At 41.8% G+C, this 12,895-nt stretch overlaps 1 protein-coding gene across 1 annotated transcript in view; it reads left to right on the plus strand.

Annotated features, from left to right (window-relative positions):
• The first annotated feature begins 4,041 nt into the window (after positions 1–4,041).
• Positions 4,042–12,895, plus strand: part of pias2 (protein inhibitor of activated STAT, 2) — a 38,297-nt gene continuing 29,443 nt past the window's right edge. The window contains exon 1 of the mRNA XM_080045352.1: positions 4,042–4,078. The gene's annotated coding sequence lies outside the window, so the exon portion shown is untranslated. The remainder of the gene's footprint in view (positions 4,079–12,895) is intronic.

Consider the following 12,895-nt stretch of genomic DNA (forward strand, 5'->3'; position numbering starts at 1 on the left):
CGTGCTTTCCCTGAGTTTGTTTGCATCGCCCTTGTGAGTAAGTGCATGGAGTTTCCCGATCTCTATAAATTATAATTTATGCACGTTATTAAACGGCCGCGATTCGCCGGTTGCAACAGCTGTTTAGCGTGTCATCACGAGCCAAATATTGCTATTGTTCTTTTCCTGGGCTCCGTATGCTGCTGTGCATGTTAAAGAAGGAAATAAACAGCGGATAAATCCTTACTCCTCCTCTCATCGTCTCATGCTTCATAGTCTGACGTTTTTGGCCTTAAGGCCAGGACACACCGGCCCGATAATTGCCGTCGTAGAGTCGGGAGGGGGCGGGGACACAAATCTGTTTGGTGTGTGCCGTGAAATCGGTCGACGTAGATGTCGTCGGGCTTCTTTTGAGCCGATTGAACATGTTTAATCGGCGGTGGGCAGACTTTCAGTTGGAGCAATTTGATTTGTGGAGGGCTAGCGAAGCAGTGAAGCCCATAGTGAGGCGGGTAGCACAAACAGCTAACAACAGTTAGCCATCGTTTTAATGTGTTTGTTTGTTTCTTTCAGCGAGTACTCACATGCATCAACCCTTGTTGACTGCTCGACACCATGCTCGACACTCTCTGCTAAAAATGGTGCTCTTTATGGTCCATAAATATAAATACGTATTTCTATCTATGTTTATGGTCTCCATTTTCGGGTAGTCGGACTGGTGTTTAAGCCGACACCCCTGAAGTGAATCCAGTGATATAGCAGATCAGCACGGTACATTCAGAACACATATTGAACAGTAAGAATCCTGAAAGCTAGCCACACATTCCAGAACTAATGTCGGACTAGTTAAAGAATGATGGGGTTTGGTCAATTAAGCAAAGCAAATTTTCTAAACACTTGAAAGTAACTCTGAACAAAATACAAAATCAAATACAAGACCCAGGAGAAGACCCAACTGGATTATAACATCAGCCTGTCATACTCTACAACTAGGCCTACTCTACATTCCAGCCCTGAAGGTTACAGGGAAAGATGAGTAGGTGCTCTTTCTGTGTGGTTGCCCCAAGTCGTCTTCCTGGTGTATTTCCTTGGCATGATGGCTTTTCCACAATGTGTATGACATTAAAATAAAGCATATGTCATGTAATATTACATTAAAATATGTTTAAGACTAAACTTAACTTGTGCCTTATGGTGGGGGAAAGTGAGACAGAGGCCCACTTTCCCCCACAGCATTTGGCTCACTTTCCCCCACCACCATAATTTGAGAAAAAACTACCTCTCTTAGCATTTCAGGCTAATATTCAGTTATCAGCATCACATGGTTTCATATGTTGGTAGTTCATCAACACGTATGATAGAAGTTTTTCTACGTGAATACATTTGCTTTGGCACAACAGTTGATTAAGTTGACAGCAAGAAAATTTACTTTTACATGCTAAATACCTATTTAGGTGAAAAAAACATGCTTACCACAGCACCATGAGGTCCTCTCTTTCAGGGCCAAGGGGAAATGAGAGGGGCTTGAAAACATATATCTCACATGACCACAAATGTTTTCCGTTGCCTAGATACAGGGGGTGGCTCACATTACCCGATGCCTCAGATTCCCCCGTTCTCCCCTACAATGTTTTGGTAAATAGTTAATAGCTTAATAATTGAATCAGTTCATCTGGGAGGTAATCCGAGGTTAACTGATCACGTCACGTTCAAGTCCATGGCATGCACAGTGTGTATTGAGTTTATTTTAAAATATTTGAAAATGGGGCTGCCTTCAGTTGCCCATGCACTGTGTATAGTCTATAGCCTATTTCAGCCTCGTCTGTGGAAAAAAAGATAACTGGACAACAGAGTTCTTCTGCTTCGTTCCTCTCACTGCATTTAAATGAATTCATTATATTTCAGAAAAATATGTCCCGTAAAAGAAAAAGAGCACCAAGCCCATCCCAGAGGACCCTGCATAATATTTTATTTCAAATTTATATTTCTATGGAAAATCCATGTGTCTTTCTTCAATAGCTTCTAATTCATCCGACCCAGTGTCTCCAAATTATTTGTTCACACAAAATTCCTCAGATTTAGCCTCTTAATATTCCTCTCAAAGTGCACCAGATTCATAGCCTGGCATTCCCAGACCTGCCACTAGGCGCTGGCAAATTAAATTTGCTGCACCTGTTGGTCTGGACACTCTCCATTGAAGCTTTTTCAGAAAGTCGAGAAATCCCGACTCACGTTTCAATTGGTTCTATCTAATATGGGTGGCGCGCCAGAGCCCTTTGTATTGTGCTCTGGGGCGGACGTAAACGGATGACGACAGTGACGTGCATGCAACGTCGAAGCCGTGATAGTAAACATCAAAGATGGCTGCGGATATGTTGTGTGAGTTTGAGACTGCTTTGGCCTCGACCCTTTACGATTTGGAAGACGGCACTCAAATCTTTCATTAGCAAGTAAGTGGAATGTTCTATTTTGCCGACCGACAACGGCAAAAGTTTGATTTAACAGTTTAACAGCTGTTCGCTAAACGAACGGGGCTTAATACGTCACCTTGTGCATCGCTCTGATTGGTTGTAGTGCTATCCAACTGCATGCAGTGGCATTTGAAATGCACGAGTAGGAGCCGCCCCTTGAGTTGGAAATTACTATTGATCGTGGCCAGACCCTCTATCGTTCAAGATATCAGGGTCTGGATTTCCAGGCTACCAGATTCATGCATTTCACTTTAAAAAGGTAAAAAAAAATCTCCCGGGGGGGCATACCCCAGGACCCCCCTGGCAGGGTTGTGACCTCGGCTAGCTACTATTTTTACCCAGCTGGACATCGGAGGGAATAGTGGAAAGACTATATATCTATATAGTGTGTATAGTATATAGCTCTGGACTACCACCATCCAGGTTGCCCAGTCCCAGCTTTCTCTTCAATCAGCTCAGGCTGCCTACAGTTAATACTGCGATTTAAAAAAATGTATACATTATGTTCTATATAATGTATATTATATGTTATTCATAAACATTTGGGGAAAAAAAACATGCAAGAATCAAATCTCCCACACAGCAACACTCAAAGTTTATTTGCATATTGTGTTCTACACAATTCACAGTAAATGTGCCAAAAAGCAGACGCAGAGATCTTACAAGCGCACGCTCGCATCTTCGGTCTCTCTGCCCAGTGTGCCCACCTAAAATTTCTACAGGCCCACCCTAATCTAACTGTCTAGAACCGGGCCTGGACACCCCTGGTGTAGAGCATGTCAGGGAGGGACCATAGGGGAGGGACCAAAGAGAACAAGTGGAGCGGTTGAGGTATTTGAATTCGAATCTCTATACCAACTGCCATTTTCTCCACAAATCCTCCACCCCAGCTTGAGCAATACAAAAGTTGGCAAATCATGGAGGGAAAGGGTTGTTGTGTCTAGTGTACAGTATATGGGGAGCATAACTGCTAGACTTCAGCTAAAATTGGACATTTTCACAGTTAAATGGTCTCCAATAATCCTACAGCTTTCAAAGCTGCAACAATATGAGAAATGGTTGGCATTGGGGGATTAACATGCTAATGTTACAAACCATCGATCAGTGATTTCTGTGTGTCTCCTGTCTTTGGGGGTTCAATGTGTGGTCTCTGAGAGGGTGGGGGGAGACGGAGTGGAGTGAGCACCTGCAATGTATCTTTAATATGTGATGTAGCCTAATGATTGTGAGTGCACCTTGAGAACAATAATAAAAAAGTAAAAAAAAAGTGAAAAAATAAAATGGCAAATCATTTGTTTTAATTGTTTTAACAATTGATTTCTGTTCAATAAAAAAATGTGTAATTGATAAACACACCTGTTATTTAATATAAATACTGGTAGCCCACAAGTTACATTGCTTTGTGGTCCTAGTAGAGTCTCGTCGTGCTGGACCTCCACTCATGGACCTATTATCAATAGCCTCCATAGCCATATCTTTCTTTATAGGTCCACGATAGATATGAACCATGAACAGGCACATGCAATGCCACTGCCCAACTGAGGCGTCACCTGGAAGTAGTCACGGCTGTCACGCGCGCCGGGCGGGATGACCGGAACAACAAGATGGCGGAGAATGATGTCTTTCGGGTAGGCGAAAAGAACAACAACCATTATGTCTTACTTATGTCAATAATGCAACATGTAACGATAGTTTGTAACCGATAAAGTGGTCGATATGAGATGCCCCTGGGTGTCGATGTGAGGTTATAGGGCACTGCTAGGAAGGAATGTGCGTCTTTAGATCTGATCGTTTGTTTCGGTCGTTAGCTTTAATGCTAATGGTTTATCTCGAGCCAGTCGTCAATAGGTCCCTTGTTTGCTCGCTTCAACTAGCTGAAACCACACTGAAATATATACTTGTTATAATGGCGTCTAGTGACGAATGCATTTTTCTAAGGGTGGTGTTTAAAGCTGTTAAGTAACATTTTTGTAAGACATCGATATCATGTAGATTTTGCAACGAAGAGTGAGCTAAAGTTACGTTAAGGCTGTAACCTACTGTCTGAAATATCTTAATCTTATGTAACTAATGTTGACGTTTCACAAATATTAGCATAGGCCTACGTTTTGTAACGGATCACACATGTTCTGTTTATGTTGTATTGTTGTGCCTGAACACCAGTTTTTAATGTGATCAACTTTAACCAAACAAAAAGTGGATTAGATTGTTGTGACCAGGGACGTTGGAACTACTTTCTTAGGGGGGGTGCTGTAAATTGGCCGAGGTGCAGCGCTATCAGACAAAGCAGTACTATACTACTGGTAAAATTAGCAATCTACAGTATAACCATGATAAAATAGCCAATTTTTATCTAAAATAATTTGATTAGAATTAAGCTATTAAAACAAACTATAAAAGCAAATAACATTTAAGAGTTTTCCAAAGTATCCTTATAGCCTTTTTCTTTTAATCCTGAATTTGAAGGACGTATGTTTTGATTAAACATTGGGTTGTTACAATTTATAAGTGGGGGTCTTGGGGTTGTCCCCCAGAATTGTTTGAGCATTAAATGCTTAATTTCCTGCATTCTGGTGAATTTTTATTCACCAATTTGTTCCTTTTCAGCATACATTTGTATTCTTGAGATCGGTGAATGATAACCGGGGCAGTGCACGTCACGCTGTCGAGGGGAAGGCTTCCGCGATCTCCGTTAGTTTCAGTTTACAGCCGACAAAGTTAAAATCACAACGACCGCATAGACAGCGTTTTAATGAAGCCTCTCATTCTTATTATCATAAGGGCGTTGAAGCAAATTATATCTAAACATTACGGCGGCCCTGGCGGTGCGTAAAAGGACAGCGCAGTTGGCAATCTCTCCTCAGCAGTGCAAGCCACAGTAAAAGTCCATCGCACAGCCGATTCCTGCCTCTGATACGTTGACTCGCAACATAATGACTCGAGGCTTTGCATTGGCTTTGGCGATTTCCCGTGCCTCTTGTTTTCTCTCCACACAAAGCGTTCTCTCTCCCATTGCACACACGCATGCCCTGGCCGCTTCTGAGAGCACAGTCAGTGTTGGTTCCACCCGAAAAAATTAAATAAACACAACTTGGACACAGGCCCTGAAGCTGAATGACCGCTCTGGTAACGGGCAGTCCATTACTGGACGCCGAATACTAGACCCCGAATATAAGACGACCCGACTTTTTTACGACCTTATGAAGTGTAATATGTTCGCCTTTACTTGATGCATGCGCGCTCACCGGCCGGCGGGGACACAATTCTTATCAGCGGTAACTTGGCACGATACCGGCACACACCTTGGAGGAGCAGGTGCGCAGGTGAACGTTGCATCCTGTCAGCGCGTCTCTCTCTCTTTCTTTCTCTCTCCCCCTGTGGTAGGGCGCTTAGCAGACTGGATTTTTAATGATAACCTATAACCTAATGCTCATTAGTGCGCGCCCTTCAGCACTCTGACTCTACTGAAGTGCGCACGGGGCACAACCGTAATCTCGTCCTGGGCACGGTGAAGAAATGCGACAGGCATATGTAATCTAGCCTATATAGTATACTGTATAGCCTATAAACTATATATATTATAGTGTTATGCTCTGTCAAGTTGATGTGAGGGAGCAGGAGATGGGAAAGAGGACTTAGGCTATGAGATTGTTTACAGAGCAATCGCGGGAGCACAGGGCAAAGTGTAGGGGGGCGGAGAGGGGGTGCAGCCGCACCCCCCGCACCCTTACTTCCAACGTCCATGGTTGTGACGCTTATTATTTCTTATGATGACCAACACATTCTGTGTTTTGGCCATGAACACAATTTCTGCAGTAGGCCTACGTAGCTTCCAATGTATTTCGGTGTTTGAGACGGTGGTAAAAGAGGTGTCTAAGTCTACGAACACCGGTTCTAAATGTACTAAAGTAGACTGCTCAGTGCGACCCTTCCCTAGCTTCTCTCCTCCAAGATAGATTATTTCTTCTTCTTATGTTTAAATACACACTTCTTTCTACACACTTGAACGATGTCTTTGGGATGTTCAGTTTAACGTTCTCATTAGCCAAGGGGTAGGCTATTTTATCTACTGGCAACTTAGATTAGGATGCTTCTTCTTCATGTTGACAAAGATAAACTGTTGATTCCATGAGTTGTAGTCATTGTGCTGCCAACACCTCAATGCAGCTGTATTAGCCGGATGCCATCATCATCCTCTCCTTTCTGTGTATGAATAGCACAGTGGTAGACACTGGTTTGATCCGTGTATGGACAGAAAACCAAGGGAACCTGGTCTATGAGAAAAACGTATCCTTTCAGCCATTCATTTTACTCCTAAACCGTTTTTTGCATATAGTGTGTGATTAGACTGTAAAAGTGGTAAGGTGGGCTGAGACTGTTGGCGACAATGTGCGAGCTGCTTTCGCCAGAGAGTTTCCAAACTGTTTCTAAAAGTTTGCGAGGGTTCACAATTTCCTGGCGTGAGTCGCAGAGCCTTGCTCTTGTGTCGCATTCATTTTGAACATGTTCAAAAAATTCGAGCAACAAATCTACTCTCAAAATAATCTCAGTCGTCGCTTTTCCACTGCATGGTATCAGCTCATATCAGCTCGCATTTTTGGCGTTTCCACCGCGAAAACATGGTACTTGCAGCGGCTGCTTTTTTTGGTATCGCCTCGCTCTAGGTTCCAAGCGAGCTGAGCCGATGCTAAAAGGTGACGTCGGCAGACGGCCGGCCGCTGATTGGTCAGACGGTAGTCTCTGGTCAATCAGTGGCCTGCCGTCTGCCGACGCTTCTGATTGGCCAGAGACTAACGGCTTCATTCTGTTGTTTATTCTCCCCAACTCTCCGAGGGCCTATTGCATAAAAATGGAATGAAAATATCCAGGATGATTGATAAAGCCAGTCGTGACAAAGTCTAGCCTGGGCACTTTGGATTAGTCAGTTGTATACGCCAATCCAGGAGGAAAAGGGGCCGCTTTGTCAAGCCAGGTGTAAGTAATTCTGTTAAGTGCCAGCCCACAGCTTTCAGAGGTAGACCCAGAGATCGAACACAGATTTAATGATGGAAAGATGGAAAAGACGGCCCATTTTCCCACAATGCCTTGTAGTTTTTAAAACCAGGGGGTAGTTAATTTCATACAGCAGATGTATTCTCTGCTGACTGATCTTGATGTCCCTGCATTGTTTTATGATAAAATAGTTGACAGTGTGCTGGTGCATTTAAAAAAATAGAATATCATGGAAAGTCCATTACTCAAAGGGAAATATGTCAGGCCTTTTTTTTTGGATGATTGATTGATCATGGAATAAAAAATCCAGTATTTCAAAATATTTGAATATTGCATACAGCCAATCCGAAAAATTATTTATAATACAGAAATGTTGACCTTCTGAAAAGTATGTTTATTCTAGATAGGGATGCACCGAATATTCGGCCACCGAAAAAGTTTGGCCGGAAATGGCAAAATAAGTCATTTTCGGTTTCGGCCCGAAACAGTTAAAAAGCCGAATAACATTACCGAAAATTTGCGAACTAAATGACACTAAGGAAATATGTTTTTAAAAGAGCTGCGCGCTTGTAAACCAGGAAATGGCAGTAAAGAGAGACGTAACCGTGTATGCGAGTCCACGTCTGTTTGTGAGTGCGCAGCAGGAGCAGTTTGGTGCATGCATGAAACTGTCAGAGTCCAGTGTGGGAGCATTTTTTCAAACTGGATGAAACACGGCGCAGACAGTGCAACGCTTTATGCAGCATAAAGTTAAAACTCTAGTCCAAGACTGATGTTTTATCACCTTAGAAACACAAAAGCCTTGCGCGAGCGAAGCAGCGATTCACCCGGTGAAACTCTGACAGTTGGTAATGGTGTCATTCACAGTGACACCTCGCCGGTGAGGGCTGCCGCGCAATTTTTTTTTAGTTTGACAGCTAAAATGATAACCGGAGATATCCTGTCCGTTAGCGCTGTTGGGGGAAAAGGCTCCTACGATCTGATTGCATTTCTCAAGCCTGAATACACAGAGCCATGTCGGCAAACTGACAGCGCAACTAAATATACTATGTCCAGTGAGCCGCCTCCCCCCGTTAGTTTCAGTCTACAGACGAAAATGTTACAATCACATAGCATGGACATCTTTTAAAGCCTCTCATTGTTATAATCAGGGCTATAATGCAAATTCTGAAGTCTGAACATTACGGTGGCAGCTGTGGTGCAGTTTTTTTAAAGCAACTCAACCTGTGTTTGAGGAGAAACATGTGGGAGTTCATGTATGCAATGTTGAAATAATTGACTAAATAACAAACAAAACTGCAAAAGCCTCTTTCTTTTCGGTTTCGGCCAATAATTTTCATTTCGGTGCATCCCTACTTACAATTTGGGATATTGAAGCAAAGCTTTTATGGAAAATCGGGAACTGACTTCTGAGCAAGATGCCCTGGAGCACACAAAGGCTTGCACGTTGGTGATCGGAACACAACCTGCTGCTCAACACTAGCAACACCAAGGAGATGATCATAGACTTCAGGGAACACAAGGGGGAACCAGCCCAACTGAGCATCAACGGGGACTGTGTTCAGCGGGTGTCCTTCAAATTCACTGGGACACACATAGCCCAGGACCTCTCCTGGACTGTTTGTAGAATACGGAAGAAATCAAAATAAACACGACTACATCAGACAAAAGCTGCGCGATATAGGAAGGCTTTCATTAGCGATACATGAAAAGTCAATATCTTGCTTTGAAGATGCACATGGGTGCCACATGGTCCTGATTTTGTTGGAGATCCTATTTTCCAGATTTTTGTGCGTTCCAAATTTCGTAGTTTGCTTTTGCAAGTGTCACATGACTAGTGTGGACATATGGGTGTCCGTAAAACATGATCGCATTTTGTATTCTTTTTTTGGTCTCCTCTAAAGAGAGATGTTGCATCATACATTAAAATGTGTCATAAGTGTCAGTTGACCGGAAAACCGAAACAGAGCCAGTTCCTCTCTGTCCAATTTTCCCACAATGCCTTGTAGTTTTTAAAACCAGGGGGTAGTTAATTTCATACAGCAGATGTATTCTCTGCCGACTGATCTTGATGTCCCTGCATTGTTTTATGATAAAATAGTTGACAGTGTGCTGGTGCATTTAAAAAAATAGAATATCATGGAAAGTCCATTACTCAAAGGGAAATATGTCAGGCCTTTTTTTTTGGATGATTGATTGATCATGGAATAAAAAATCCAGTATTTCAAAATATTTGAATATTGCATACAGCCAATCCGAAAAATTATTTATAATACAGAAATGTTGACCTTCTGAAAAGTATGTTTATTTCTAGATTAATTTCACTTAATGTGTAATGAATCTATATTTAAGTTTCACTTTTTGAATTAAAAAAAATTAAATTTTAATTGATTTTTAATTGTTTCAGATGCACCTCGATATAGTTATAAGTACAAAGTGAATTTATTTGACCCACATTTGCAACGTCATCTGCCATCGATAATCAATTGTATAAATATAGCCCGAATTATGAACAGACTATCACATAAATTATTATACTTTTTATCATTTCATCATCTTTTTTTTTTTTTTTTTCCAAAGGTTTTTTTATTAAATGTCAGTAACAACGGAATTGTAGCACAATGAGTACAAATTTTTTCCCCTTTTTTTCCCGAACATACCCCACCCACATCCCACCCTCACACCCAACAACACGAATTATCATTTCATCTTAATCTAATTATAATTAAGTTCAGGGCTGTACAGTGCTACAGTTTTGATCGCATTTGCTACCGAAATTGATCACGTGCGATGATGAATACAAGTCCACTCGCACTAGTGCTAATGAGGAGAGGCTGTCTGTGCTCGTGTAGCGATTCTACCGTAAAACTTCACCAACGGTAATAACCGGAAGGAGACGGCACATTACCGCAGTTAAGTTAGCGCGTGTGCAAACAGAACATCTCCTGTGCGCCTTCACATTAAAAGCCTATTACTAGCCAAACGTGAGTTGACTTTTATTTTGAAGCCGGTAAGAACAGGAAATTAGTGCTTTACAGCACTGTAGTGCTCTAGCTTGAAAGGCAACTCATTCAGCTGCAAAGAGCAGTCAACAATAAACAAACAGTTTTAAATAAGCCACTGAAAAGCTACTCCCAACACATTCACAACAACCTATTTAATTTATCCTAAATTGTACCAATATGTATACTTATTTATTTAATAGGCTATGTTTAATGTTTTAAAGTTTGGTTTTAATTTAACAGAAGGACATTTTCAAAAAATTATTATTATAAATATAATAATTATATGTATATACAAAAAATATATAGATATAGATATTATTTTTATATTTTTACGGGGAGAAATAATTCTGAATCAGCAAAAAATTTCAATTGGCAGGTTAGATTATTTTGTCTAAATTGCAATCAGTGCACCCCTATTAATTTTTCTATAATTATTACTGCACACACTAGGATATAATATTAATTGAGAATCTCAAATGAGACCAAGATGACATGCTCAAAGGTAATTAGAGCGAAATGCAAGGGTTAAGGTTATGCAAGTTTTCGATCATAGCCTACTTTGTGTGCTACCAAATTTATTTTTGTGCTACTGAATTTTTTTGCTTGCTAGCACCAGTGCTACCACCTAAAAAAATAAGCGTACAGCCCTGATTAAGTTAAATATAAATGACAATCCAGTCTTTTATGTGGTAGCCTACCTTAAAACAGGCTAATGAAAATAAAGCAGTACACAGAAGATCATGGAATAACTGTTAAACACCTTGATTTCAGATCGGAGTGACAGCTGACTGAGCCAATCAGGCAACAGAATAAGTTTATCCTTTACGTTTAGCCTAGTAACTTATGTCCCTCCGCTTTTATGCAACCGGATCGAGGTTAACTCAAGCCAGGATAACCAAAATATCCTAGGTTAATCCCTTATCTTGGTTTTATGCAACAGGCCCCTGGACTTTTGAGTGTATTTACGCCGCGTGCAGCCTTCTCTGGCTCTCTTTCATTTGATTTGCATCACAGATCTGATTTTTTTTTCCATGCATATATTCGCTAAGCTCACCCAGTTGTGTTGGTTGTTGGGGAAGTTACTTTAAACATACGAGAGGAGACATGTAGGGCAGCTAGCAGCTAGCCTATAGTAGCCAGCTGGGACAGAAATTATAGCGAACGATTACATTACAAGCCTCGGACTGAACTGATTACCTCAATAAATTATTCCGACTGAGACACGGCTTGCATTTGACAACACGTATCCTGAAACAAGCACTAAACAGTCAACTTTATGATGCCAGTGATTACGTGCGTTGGGATGTACGTGATGCATCCCTACAGCTGACTGAGTGGCAGAGTCACACATCGGGATACCAACCCTCCCTTTTAATGGGCCCGTAGCAATATTATTCTACTTCTTTTAGCAAACAGATACAAGGGGGGTATTTCTCAAAAATTTTCATCCGTGTTTTTGGCGGTTGGTTCAGTTAAAAGTGCAACAACTGCTCGTAATTTCTGCTTTGCTACTTTGCTCCAGAGTCGGCTTTCAGCCCCTTTGTATGACGACCCCGCCCACGTTCAGGAGGTACTATTTGCAGTGGAAAACGACCCGTGCTGTTACCAAACCAAGTTGAACTGAGTCGAGTTGAGTTGAGTCGAGTCGAGCTACATGTGCTGACAGCAGCCGGGCAGCGTGCGTCCGATCCTCCGCCTCAAAACATGTAAACATGTGAAAAAATGTATTAATAATCAATTAAAGCTTACCTTAAAATAAGTGTGCCATGTTACTGTTTATTGTATGTTGGATTTTAGCTCATTTGGACGCTGTTTTGGCCATCTGTTTTTGTTGATATAGGCTATTGGCAATATTATATCTACTTTCAGTTTCCTTATAGCCTGGCATTCCCAGACCTGCCACTAGGCGCTGGCAAATTAAATTTCCTGCGCGTGTTGTTCTGGACACGCTCCGTTGAAGCTTTATCAAGAAAGCCAGAAATCTGGCTGGTGGTTTCAATTGGTTCTATCTAATATGGGCGCGCCAGAGCCCTTTATATGGTGCTCTGGGGAGGACGTAACCGGATGACGACAGTGACGTGTGTGCGACGTCGAAGCCGTGATAGTAAACATCAAAGATGGCTGCGGATATGTTGTGTGAGTTTGAGACTGCTTTGGCCTCGACCCTTAACGATTTGGAAGACGGCACTCAAATCTTTCATTAGCAAGTAAGTGGAATGTTCTATTTTGCCGACCGACAACGGCAAACGTTTAATTTAACAGTTTAACAGCTGTTTGCTAAACGAAAGGGGCTTACGTCGCCTTGTGCATTGCTCTGATTGGTTGTAGTGCTATCCAACTGCGTGTAGTGGCATTTGAAATGCACGAGTAGGAGCCGCCCCTTGAGTTGGAAATTACTATTGATCGTGGCCAGACCCTCTATCGTTCAAGATATCAGGGTCTGGATTT

This window comes from Ammodytes marinus (assembly GCF_949987685.1).
Source record: "Ammodytes marinus genome assembly, chromosome: 2".
Classification (NCBI taxonomy): Eukaryota; Metazoa; Chordata; class Actinopteri; order Uranoscopiformes; family Ammodytidae; genus Ammodytes; species Ammodytes marinus.